The sequence below is a fragment of the Podarcis muralis genome, chromosome 2 (genome assembly GCF_964188315.1).
Source record: "Podarcis muralis chromosome 2, rPodMur119.hap1.1, whole genome shotgun sequence".
Taxonomy (NCBI): Eukaryota; Metazoa; Chordata; class Lepidosauria; order Squamata; family Lacertidae; genus Podarcis; species Podarcis muralis.
The window spans coordinates 5144251-5156422 of record NC_135656.1 but is presented as its reverse complement, the minus strand read 5'-3'; the positions used below and the strand labels follow the sequence as shown (position 1 = coordinate 5156422).

Below are 12172 nucleotides of genomic sequence, written 5' to 3'. Positions count from 1 at the left end.
CCCGCCAGTAAGCGGTCCCTATTTATCTACTTGCACCCGGGGGTGCTTTCGAACTGCTAGGTTGGCAGGCGCTGGGACCGAGCAACGGGAGCGCACCCCGCCGCGGGGATTCGAACCGCCGACCTTTCGATCGGCAAGCCCTAGGTGCTGAGGCTTTTACCCACAGCGCCACCCGCGTCCCCCATGACTGAGATTAAGAGCCCCCAAAACCTGAGAGCCCCAGGTTGCGGGTGGCCTGTCCCTCAGTTAACTGGGAGGGTGTCTCCTCCAGCCAGCCATGAAACTGCAGTGGGAGAGGGGAAGGCTTCAGTCCTTCTTATTGTGAGGAGATCACGGACTCACAACCTGCGAGCCTGATATTCCCTATCCATGCTCTTTCCCAATTGATTGATTGATTGGCTTCCAGTATGTTTCTGAGCACCATTCCATGTTGGTGCTGACCTTAAAAGCCCTAAATGGCCTCAGCCCAGTATACCTGAAGGTGTGTTTTCACTTCCATCATTCAGCCCAGACACTGAGGTCCACCTCCAAGGGTCTTCTGGTGGTTCCCTCACTGAGAGAAGTAAGGTTGCAGGGAACCAGGCAGAGGGCCTTCTCGGTGGTGGCAGCCTCCTTGTGGAATGCCCTCCCTACAGGTGACGAGCGACTATAAAACCTCTCAAGGCAGCCCTGTATAGGGAGGCTTTTAATGTTTTTACCCTAGCCACCAGGAGTATCATGTATGTAGTTTTCACTCAGGTCCACGTCAGTTACTTTAGGCGGGAAACCCTGGGTTGTTGTTGCTACAATGTTGACAGCCGGCTGCCTATAAAAGCAGGCCGGCTGAGCTGTTTGCTGTTCAGTTCTGTTCTGGCCTGTGAATAAACGAGCTCTTTGAAGAATCGCTGTGTTGTCTGATATGTTCACCCACTATTTAACACTGGCGATGAAGGTGGGATCAATGGACATCAGAGCACAGCCAGACGCGGCCACCCTCTGAGCTGAGCTGAATCACGGAGCTGAAACACTGAGCGAAATCATGGAGCAGAACCAATTCAGAGCTGACTGTTCTGGCTAGAGCACTGTGTTCCATCCATCGCCCTCCACGTCGGTACCGGAACCATGGCTTCAGTCGTGCCTCTACCGCCATTTGCCCCAGCCTCTGAAACATGGGACTTCTACCTCGCTCGGTTTGACTGCTACCTCCAAGCAAATCAGCTGACAAGAGGGTCTGTAGAGCAGAAGCGGGGCCTCTTCCTCAGCCTTTGTGGCCCCGAAGTGTTTGCGATGGCCCGAGAATTGGTTGCGCCTCTAGCAGTCCAGGCAGAGCCGTGGGACATGATTCAAGAGAAGCTCCGCAACCACTACGTGCCAAAGCCATCCAAGATTGCTGTCTGCCATGTGTTCTACCACCGGAACCAGGCAGAGGGGGAGTCAATTAACAACTACACTGCTGCCCACCGACAGGCTGCAATGCACTGCGAGTTCTGAGACTTAGACGATGCCCTGATGGATTGAATCATCTGCGGGGTCCGGGACATCCGTCTGCGACGGCGTCTCCTCGCCAAGCCAGACCTCATGCTGCAGAAAACCATTGAGGAGGCCGTGGCCTCAGAAGCTGCTAAACTCTCCGCCCAGGAAATCCGCAAGGCCAGTAGCCCGTGTCTTGCTAGGAAGCCAGTCCCATGTCAGTCCATGGACTAGAATTGACCAAATATGGGTAACTATGGGTAACTAGAGGAATGGCACCAAAGACTAGAAAAGTGGAAATCTGCCCAAAAACCTGCTCCGACCATAACGCTGTCAAGATGGAAATGAAACTAATACCAACTGGTTCCTTCAGATGGAGGATGAATGACACCTTATTTAGAGATGAAGAAGTGTTAAAGAAGGCCCAAAAAACCTTGAGAGACTACTTTGAGATAAATATGAACACCAATGTGGAAAAAAGAGTAATCTGGGACGCTAGTAAGGCTGTTATGAGAGGGTTCTTGATACAACAGAACGCACTAAAAAAGAGAATCCAGAATGAGAAGAAGGATAAAATTCTGGAGAACATAAAGGAAGGTGGAAAAAAAATTGAGAGCAAAACCCAAGTCGCAGGAGATCTTGAGAGAAATAAAGTTATATCAAGTACAATTGATGAAAATGATGAACCAAGAGATTGAATGGAAAATTAAACAAATGAGACAAAAGACATTTGAGTCGGCTAATAAATGTGGGAAACTGTTGGCTTGGCAAATGAAAAAAAGACAAAAACTAAATATAATCACTAATTTAGAAGTGGAAGGAAGGAACATACAGAACCCAGCTGAGATTAGAAATTGCTTCCAGAGGTACTTCAAACAACTATACACACAAGGGCCACAGAAAGAAACCGATGTAGACCGATTTTTGGAAAAAAATGGATTACAAAAAATCTCTCAAGAAAATAAATTAATGTTGAGCTATAAAATAACTGAACAGGAGATAGAAGGTGCCATTCATTTTTTTTATTATTTTTTTTTTTAGTGACTTTATTTTGGTTATAGTAGGCAGTGTTTTTGCCTTTATTTTTTTTTTTTAAGATAATCTTTATTAATTTTCCAAAAAAGGTTACATTGAAGATCAAAACTCAGGAACATAGAGACATATACCCAAAAAAGAAAAAGAAAGAGAAAAAAAGAAAGGAAAAAGAGATTCTCCTCTTCATACTTAATTTCAATAACTTCTTTTCAGGACTTCCCCACGTCTCCTCCTATTGTTTCCCAACTCCATTTTATTTGTTCTAGCAAGTTTTTCCCCTGAACATTCTAAACCTTATTTTATTAAGATTACTTAACCCTAGTTTGATTAAAATCATTTTAATTATAAAATTATACTTTAGTTCATTGTTATGCTAGCATTAACATATATCCCTTAATCCTCTATATCGAAATAATAGAACAGACAAAAATATAAGCATATTTCTAAGAAAAAAAAAGAAAGATATCTTTCCTAAAGTTGCCACCCTTTCCCTCCCACAGATTCCCCATTCTTGTCCAATATTCTTCATTCTATAAAAAAAATAAAAATAAAAGTAGAAAAAGAACTTCAACCCCCTTCAGACTGTTAGGTCCCACCCTTCTCCCCCGGTTTCAATCCTTAATCAAAGTACATTTAATCCATCTTTCTAGCCTGGTGATCTCACGTCCGAGGCACGTAAATCTTTCACAGTTCCTTTAAGCCGATTTCTTCGAGAATCTCTCATGCTTAACTCCCAGGATCGAAGACTTTTATTCTTAGTGTTGGCAATAATTCTTTCAGTTAGGCCTGTTTGCTTGTATTCCATATTCCAACACTGTTTCATGAATCTATATGTCCCGAATAGGCCTGTTTTCACCTTGGTCAGTTTGGATTTCTTCTTGGCAGATCTTGGTCTCTCCTCTCTTTTATATAATGTCTCAGCCTTCCCTTCCTTCAGCTCTTTTTGCTTGGCAGATGTCTTTTCCTCCTCAGTCTTGGGTTTTTTCCTTTGTCCAGCTGCCTGTGTTTTGCACAATGAGTCCCTTTTCAAGTCGATTAGTGTACTTTCAGATAGCTTCGGGTCTGGTGGGCTCATAGACAAAACAAGGCCTTTCTCATTCTTCTGTATCAGTTTTCCCACAAAGGAGATCAGCTCTTTCAGGTCAGCACGTATTTCCTGTATTCCTTGTTTTAAATCCATTCTTGCAATGTCCAGAAGTCCCCTCTAGAGGGATTCTGATTTTAATGATCTTTCCCTCTCCGATCCAAAAGTCAAACTTGTTTGTGTCGATCTTTCCTTGTTTGTGATATTTTATGGCAATTTAATCGGCTAAAGTTTCAATTTCCAATTCTTTCAACTTTGACAGCTAATTTGACAGCTGTCAAAAGTATCTATGTCTAGGCAGGCTCTTAACTCGGGTTGCTCCCGGGCTTGAGTAGGGTGATACTTAGTTTCAAACAAAATAGTCTCTTGTCCTCCAGCACCTTAGCTTAGCTCTTTTAAATCTGTGAGATTAGTATCTTTTATCCAGTTACAAATTGTCCCGCAACTTTAGCTGTCAAATCCTTGCTTGCGCTGTTAACAATATGGAGGAGGCGGACTTCCCTTTTTCATCTCCTCCGTTCGTACCAAATTCAAATCGAAAAATTTGTAATCCAATGTTCAAATTACTCACGGGTTGTTGCTCTTTGTTTTAAGTCCGAATTTAGCAGGAAGAAGTCAGCGCTGACTGGAGAATGGCATGCGGCTTCGCCCGGCAGGGGTAGCGGAAGACTCACAGCACCACGCCGTCTCCTGGCACCCGATCCTTAGCCTTTAAAAAGGCTCTTTCACGGGTCGGAGGGGCGCTTACGATGCCCGCCGAGTCACCATGTCCACGTACCCCGTGTACGTGGTTTCTGAGGGTCCCCGTGTCGCCGGCACGGTAAGACCCGATCCCCTGCTGGGCCGATTCCCTCCGGAGCTCGGAGGGAATCCGCCATTAGCCAGACGCGCCAACCCGGAAGTCGATAGAAGGTGCCATTCAGAATATGCAATTGGGTAAATCTCCAGGACTGGATGGACTGACTTCTAGATACTACAGATCTTTAAAGGAATGGTTAGTACAACCTTTGAAAGAGGTATACAGATCGGAGCCAAACAGTACAAACTGAGAGCATTTGCAGATGATTTAGTATTGACGTTACAGGAGCCAGAATCTAGTACTAAAAGGGTTTTAGAACTGATTCAAGAATTTGGTCAGGTCGCAGGGTTTAAACTGAATAAGTCAGAAACCAAGGTTTTAGAGAAAAATTTAACACCAATTGAGAGAGAGAGGTTTCAGAACATGACAGGTTTAACAGTGGTTAAGAAAGTTAAATACTTGGGGATCAATATGACAGCAAAAAATGGGAATTTATTCAAAGATAACTATGAAAAATGCTGGGTTGAAGTGAAAAAAGATTTAGAAATATGGTCAAATTTGAAGCTTTCATTGCTGGGCCGTATTGCTGCTATAAAAATGAATGTATTGCCTAGAATGTTGTTTTTGTGGACAAGGTGGACTGTTTCAAGAAGTGGCAGAGAGATATTTCAAGATTTGTCTGGCAGGGCAAGAAGCCTAGAATAAAATTTAAAATATTAACAGATGCAAAGGAAAGAGGTGGATTTGCCCTGCCAGACTTTAAACTTTATTATGAATCAGCAGCTTTTTGCTGGTTGAAAGAATGGCTACTTCTTGAAAACACAGACATTTTGGATTTGGAAGGTTTTAACAATGTATTTGGATGGCATGCATATGTGTGGTATGATAAGGTCAAAGCGCATAAAGCATTTAAAAACCATATTGTTAGGAAAGCATTGTTTAATGTTTGGATAAGATATAAGGATTTATTGGAAAATAAAACCCCAAGGTGGTTGTCACCGATGGAAGCGAAAGCTCAGAAAAAGCTCAATATGGAGGTTAAATGGCCGAAATATTGGGAAATTTTGGAACAAGATGGAGATAGACTAAAACTGCAGAGTTTTGAGAAACTAAAGAACAAAGTGCGAGACTGGCTTCATTATTATCAGATAATGGAGGCATATAATTTGGACAAGAAAATTGGCTTCCAGGTGGAAAAATCAAAATTAGAAACAGAACTGTTAGAACCCAAAACTAAGATTTTGTCAAGGATGTACAACTTGCTGTTGAAATGGAATACTCAGGATGAAACGGTGAAATCTGTTATGATTAAATGGGCACAAGATGTTGGACACAATATTATGTTTGCTGACTGGGAACAGTTATGGACCACAGGTATGAAGTTTACGGCATGCAATGCCCTAAGAGAGAATATTATGAAAATGATATACAGGTGGTACATGACCCCAGTCAAGCTTGCAAAAATCTATCACTTGCCCGATAATAAATGTTGGAAGATAGATAGATAGATAGATAGATAGATAGATAAATTTATTGTGGCCATTGGCCCATATCGAAAACAATACATCAGAATTTATCCATAAACAATACAATTTAAACAGTTACAAGTTAAAACACCCATATAAAACCAATTTTACTTCAGTTAAGTAAGCACTATACACAATAAGCTCCCTCTATGTAAACCGCAATTCAAATCCATCAGATTTTGGGGGGTATGCGTCTTAGTTCTGGCACTTATTGATGGTTCTTAAGTTTAGCTAAGCTGTCAGAGTCATACAGTGATCCATTTCTCCTCTTTTGAAATAAAACATTAATCAGGTATCTAGCGACTGCAAGGGTTTAATAAGTATATTATTTGGGCTTCCTGAGGTCCGTCAGCAATTCTCTAAATGTTGGAAATGTAAAGAAACTGAAGGTACATTCTTTCACCTTTGGTGGACGTGCCCAAGGATTAAGGCTTTCTGGGAGACGATATATAATGAATTGAAAAAGGTATTTAAATATACCCTCTTGAAGAAACCAGATGCCTTTCTCCTGGGCATAGTCGGCCAATCGGTGTTAAAGAAGGATAGAACTTTCTTTATGTACGCTACAACAGCAGCAAGAATACTTATTGCAAAGTATTGGAAGACACAAGATTTACCCACTCTGGAAGAATGGCAGATGAAGGTGATGGACTACATGGAATTGGCGGAAATGACTGGCAGAATCCGAGACCAGGGAGAAGAGTCGATGGAAGAAGATTGGAAGAAATTTAAAGACTATTTACAGAGATATTGTAAAATTAATGAATGTTAGAATGATGTTGGATTGAAATTAAGTGGTTTCTAGCTGTAATGGTATAAAAGAATATGAAAAAATGGTTTTTTTATAAGTAAAAATTTAATGTTATAATAACATAAGATTAAAGATCAGGGTAGAATAAAGAGGGAAAGAAACTGCTGAGCTAATAAATTGAACTGGAATACAAAAAAGGGAGGTATGAGGAGGTCCGGGAAACAAGTAAATGAAAAATAATGTGATGAAAAGATTGATTGTTTTTAACTACTTTTATTTTGTATTTTTTCTATTTTCTTTTTCTAAAAACCCTAATAAAAATTTTATTAAAAAAAAAAACCTTTAGGCGGGAAACCCTGGGTTGTTGTTGCTACAAGGTTGACAGCCGGCTGCCTATAAAACCAGGCCAGCTGAGCTGTTTGCTGTTCAGTTCTGTTCCAGCTTACAAATAAAGAGCTGCTTTGGAGAATCGCTGTGTCGTTTGATATGTTCACCCACTATTTAACAGTTTTATTATGTTTTTATATGTGTTGGAAGCCACCCAGAGTGGTTGGGGCAACCCAGTTAGATCGGTGGGGTATGTTGTAAACAAAAATTGCCCTTTACCCTTATGGGGTATCCAAGAGCCCATATAGAGTCCTTACATAGGTTCCCTATTGGTAGGAGAGAATAACAGAGGCCAACCAGAGAATATTGAGAAGCAAAGCAGCTAGTAAGCCTGATCTTTATTGAACTGTTGCAACAGGGTGCTCCCCCCACCCGCAGGAGAGGAAGAGGAACCCTGAAAAATGGCGTGCAAGGCCTTATAAAGACTTTTGAAATTGCCACCCTGTAGATCAAGACCACTCCCAGAAACATCATACATCCATCCATCCATCCATCCATCCATCCATCACAGAAAGGGTGTAACCTAAGACCACCCGTCAGATACATCATACCTACATCACAAAAAAGGCAGTCTTAAAACAGAAATTTTAATGTTGTTTTTCTCCTGTCGTTGTTTATCTCCTGTCTGGCAGGTTACTTGATTGGATTGCCTGGGGAGCCTGGCTAGTCTTTTGTAATGATAAATACTTAGTTCCTGGGCCAGGTCACAGGCTCACACCCTATTCATATCTTAAATGTGCCCTTAAGGCAGGATTTGTGAGGAAAGAGACAATGGGGAGGTTTCCCACTTTGGCCTTGCAGAGAAAACATTTGCTCAGTTTAGGAATCAAAATGGCTTCAGGTCGGTCTTCCTGTGCTGATCTATGTATGTGCTTGGTTGGTACACTTATGAAGATTACCATATATCTAAGACCATAACATTCCTATCACACGTACAAATCACATAATTACATTTATAGCCCCCATTTCCTGCAAGGAGGTCAAGGAGTTCTCCTCTCCCCCCTCATTTTATCCTCACAAAAACCTGGAGCGACTTTAACCCAAGGTATGAGAACAAGGGAGGTGTTTATGGTGAGTTCTGGCACCTCATTTTATTGAAAAATAGCAATATTTTTTCTAGGGGAAAAAAGCACTCATCACAGACCAGATCCAGGTGCTCTCTGAGGAAACTGATTTTCTAAAACCATTTCAATCGTGGTTTAGGCCCAGTTTTGGCATAGAAACTGCTGTGGTCGCTATGTATGATGAGCTCTGTCAGGAGAGAGAAAGGGGAAATGTGTCCCTGTTAATTCTCCTCAGCCTCTCAGCAGCTTTTGCTACCGTTGACCATGGTATCCTTCTGGAGTGGCTGTCTGAAGTAGGGGTGGGTGACGCAGCTTTGCAGCGGTTCCAGTCCTACTTGGATGGTCATGATAACCTTGGGTGTTGCTTCAGGCCCGTGGAGCCTTCATTGGGGTTGAGTTTTATCCCCTCTGCTGTATAACATCTACTTGAAACCGCTGATGGTTTAGAGTACGTTGCAGCAATACGCGGATGACACACAGCTCTACTTCTCATTTTCTGAGGCCCTTCTCCATGTGCCTCCACATCTCAACCCCGGAAGCTGGGCAGCTGAGCCCCATCCCTGTATCACCACAGAAGCACCACCTACTTGTGTGTGTCAGGCTGCAGTTAAAAAGCAAGTTTAGAAAACTGGCATAACAGCCCCAAGCTTATAACACCCCTCTTTTATATACCGATCTAGTACATAAAATGCTTTGCAATCTTCGCTCTATTTTCTCTTTATAACAGGCAGTCTGCTATGATTCCTGTTCTCTAAGCGAAAAGGGGGAAGTTGCCAACTCTTTTTCCTGACAGGGCTCCTGTGCTTTTAACAGCTGCATGGCAAACAGGAATTCACAGTATAATCCTATGTACTCAGAAAGAAGTATGGAGAGCTGAGGTGGGGAGCCTCAGGCCTAGGGGGGCCAAATAACCTCACCAAGTTTCTTTGCCTGCCCTCCAGGACTTTCCTGAGGTCCCGTGTTTAATGGCCCAGCCCTGCACTCTCCTCCTTAACTACTTATGCAGGAGATCTGTATCTATCAAGACCTCTGACTTTGGCTTATGGTACAAACCTTAAGAGGCATATTTGTTTCTCTCCCCCCCCCATGTTTTGCCTCTGGAACTGCCCGTCACTGGTATGTAATTTCCCTTGAGGTAATGCACCCCTTGAACCAAAAGAGATCCCTCATCTCTGGTGTTGTGACTTAAATGTCAAGGAAGCAGGGAAGGAGCGATGTATGCTAAAGCCTCACCAAGGTGATCGCCACCGCATGCTCTTAATCTCAGGGTTGTGGGTTCAAGCCCCATGTTGTGTCTGCCCAGGGCCAGATTTAGGTTTGATGAGGCCCTAAGCTCCTGAAGGTAATGGGGCCCTTTATATGTTCAGCTGTCCTTTGTCAACAACAAATTGTCGCTGTTTTTTGTGTTGAATATATGCTATATGGTAATTTATGGACCTAACAGGTATCCAGAGCCATTTGAACATGTTGTCATGCAACCAATCCATGCAGAATGTATGCACCCTATATATAGAAATGAGCAAACCAGTGGTATTTTAGGGAGCAGGCTAGCAGGCGGGGCCCATTACAATGGTACCTCTGGTTACGAACTTAATTCGTTCCGGAGGTCTGTTCTTAACCTGAAACTGTTCTTAACCTGAGGTACCACTTTAGCTAATGGGGCCTCCCACTGCCGCCGCACCGCCAGTGCGCACTCATCCTGAGGCAGTGGCGTAGTGTGGGGGGTGCGGGGGGGGGGGGCTGGCCGCACCGGGCGCAACATCTGGGGGGGCGCTTGCCGCCTCCGGAGTCGCCGAAGAGCCTCGGGCACAGGCTATAGCAGAGCCCCATGTCTCGGGAAGGAGGAAGCCCCGGCCATGGGCGCTGCCCCCAGGTAGTGCAGCAGGAGCCAGGCGACGAAGGGGAGCCCGGGGGAGCGGAGGCGCCGCGGGGACACGGCTCGGGAGCTGCCGCAGAGGAGCCAGAGCATCGTCCCCGGGAGGAGAGGAGGAGCGGTGGCGGCGGCGGCGGCTGCTACTGCAAAGCAGGGAGAGAAGGAGGCGGCAGTGGCGGGGAGCCGGGCAGGGAAGTTGCTGCTGGGGATGAAGAGGCGGCGGGAGGCGGACTTCTCTCCCTCTCTGGTGCTGCTGCTGTGAGGCGCTTGCCAGCCCACCGGCCCCTCCTGAGCGGGATATGGGTGGGCGGACGGGGTGGGTGGGGGAGAGGCGCCGGGCCCGCCTCGTGCCCTGACAGGAGCCGCCGCTGTGCCCGTGGGCGCCCTTGACGCGGCGCCCCTCATGCTGCCTCGAGAGGCGTTGGGGGGCAGCGAGACTCCGCCGGGCCCCGCCCCTCACTCCGCGCTCGGCTTCAGGGCTATCTTGCGAGGGGGCGGCGGGAAAAGGCTCTGAGGAGAAGCTCGTTCGCTGTCCCGCGTCGCTTTTCCTCACGTCGTTTTCCCTTTCCCTTGAGGGGACGGGGAGGTGAAGGGAGCCCACCTTCCTCCTCGCACGTGGCGAGTCGTCGGTGGAGGTAGAGAAACCACGCACATTAGATATTCATAATAATAATAATAATAATAATAATAATAATAATAATAATAATGGTTTGAAATTTAAGACTCCCCCCCACAAGGAAAAGGCACTCTCTTGCCCTGCCCGTGGACCAGGAGGTCATGGCGGGCGAGGCCTTCAGCAGCGGGGCCCTTATTTGCGCTGCCAGCCTGACCTTCACCCTCTTACATAAGCCCCGCTGAGTTCATCCGGGGTGCCAACGTGAATACAGTATGATATTGGGGAGGGGGAGGCAAGTAAACCCCGCCCTGCATAGTTGATCACATTGGCAGTGCCCATCAACTGGGGGACTGGCCCCCTCAAATGTTTTATTGGGGGGCCTGAAGCAGTGGCGTAGCGTGGGGGTGCAGGGGGGCCGGGCGCAACATCTTGGGGGGGGGGCACGCTCGCACTCGAGTGCTAAAATCCACGGGTTAGGGGGTGCAAATTACTTGCCTTGCCCCGGGTGCTGACAACCCACGCTACGCCACTGTCCTGAGATAAAGTTTTTAACCCGAGGTACTACTTCCGGGTTAGCGGAGTCTGTAACCTGAAGTGTTTGTAACCCGAGGTGTTTGTAACCTGAGGTACCACTGTACTTACATCATAGGAGCCTACACAACACAAAACCCTGTTGCTGTATGTAGGTTTTATTTTATTTGTTTTTTATGTTATATTTTGGAAATGTACATCCAGGTTTTTTTCCTTTGAATTTTTTGGGGCCCTAAGCTATAGCTTGTTAAGCTTATAGAGTACCTAAATCCAGCCCTGGGCCAAAGAGACTTGCATTGCAGGGGGCTGGACTAGATGCCTCTTGTCCCTATAATTCCATGGTTCTGTTATTGATCTTATTGGTTCGCATATATCACTCTTGGGAGACGATTTGGGGGTGAAGTCGAACTCTACAATTCTATGCTTCTATTAACGCTGAAAGTTTAGATGTTAACTCTTGAGGCGTGAGGAAGCCTTTATCTTTTGTTCTTAGTCGTTAAACCTCCCCGCTAGAGCGCCCGAGACACGCCCATATGTGGATGCATGCATGCATGCAAGTGGGTGAGTGGGAACCGTTTCTGCACCCACCCACAACGCGCGCCACGTGTGAACTCCGGGTCGCGGTTGTTGCCGCGCAGACTCCTCCTGCTCCGATTCCCGGCTCGGCCGCTAGGGGCGGGGCGGAGCTGCTCCCCTGGCTGCTCCCCGCCTGCTCTCGCTTCCTTGGGCGGAGGGGCGAGTGGTTTTCTGCTAGCAGGGTACCTGTTATTCCTTTACAGCAAAACGAAAACCTGCCACACGTGAAATCTGGAAGCCGGAAGATTTCCCTGAGGTCAGAGAGGAGGACGCGCGGCGGCGATGTGAAAATGGCACGGGAGACGGGGGCGAGGCAGATGCTGCAGCGCTGAGCGTGCAGCTCCTCCGATTTATATCGCATCCTCCTCCTCCTCCTCCTCCTCGGGACCAAGGTACCGTCTCTGCCCGCGTCCGCGGAGAGCTAGCCGGCGTCTCGGCGCTCCGATGCCCGGACCAGCCTGGCTTTTGTGATTTGTAGCTA

At 46.0% G+C, this 12172-nt stretch overlaps 1 protein-coding gene across 4 annotated transcripts in view; it reads left to right on the top strand.

The window, feature by feature from the left end:
* Positions 1 to 10495: 10495 nt before the first annotated feature.
* Positions 10496 to 12172, top strand: part of B4GALNT1 (beta-1,4-N-acetyl-galactosaminyltransferase 1) — a 57516-nt gene continuing 55839 nt past the window's right edge. For 2 of the 4 annotated variants that reach the window (XM_028721337.2, XM_028721336.2), the window contains exon 1: positions 11792 to 12083. The gene's annotated coding sequence lies outside the window, so the exon portion shown is untranslated. Of the gene's footprint in view, positions 10604 to 11791; positions 12084 to 12172 lie in introns of those variants that run through there. The other 2 variants (XM_077923781.1, XM_028721329.2) reach the window with 2 other exon arrangements.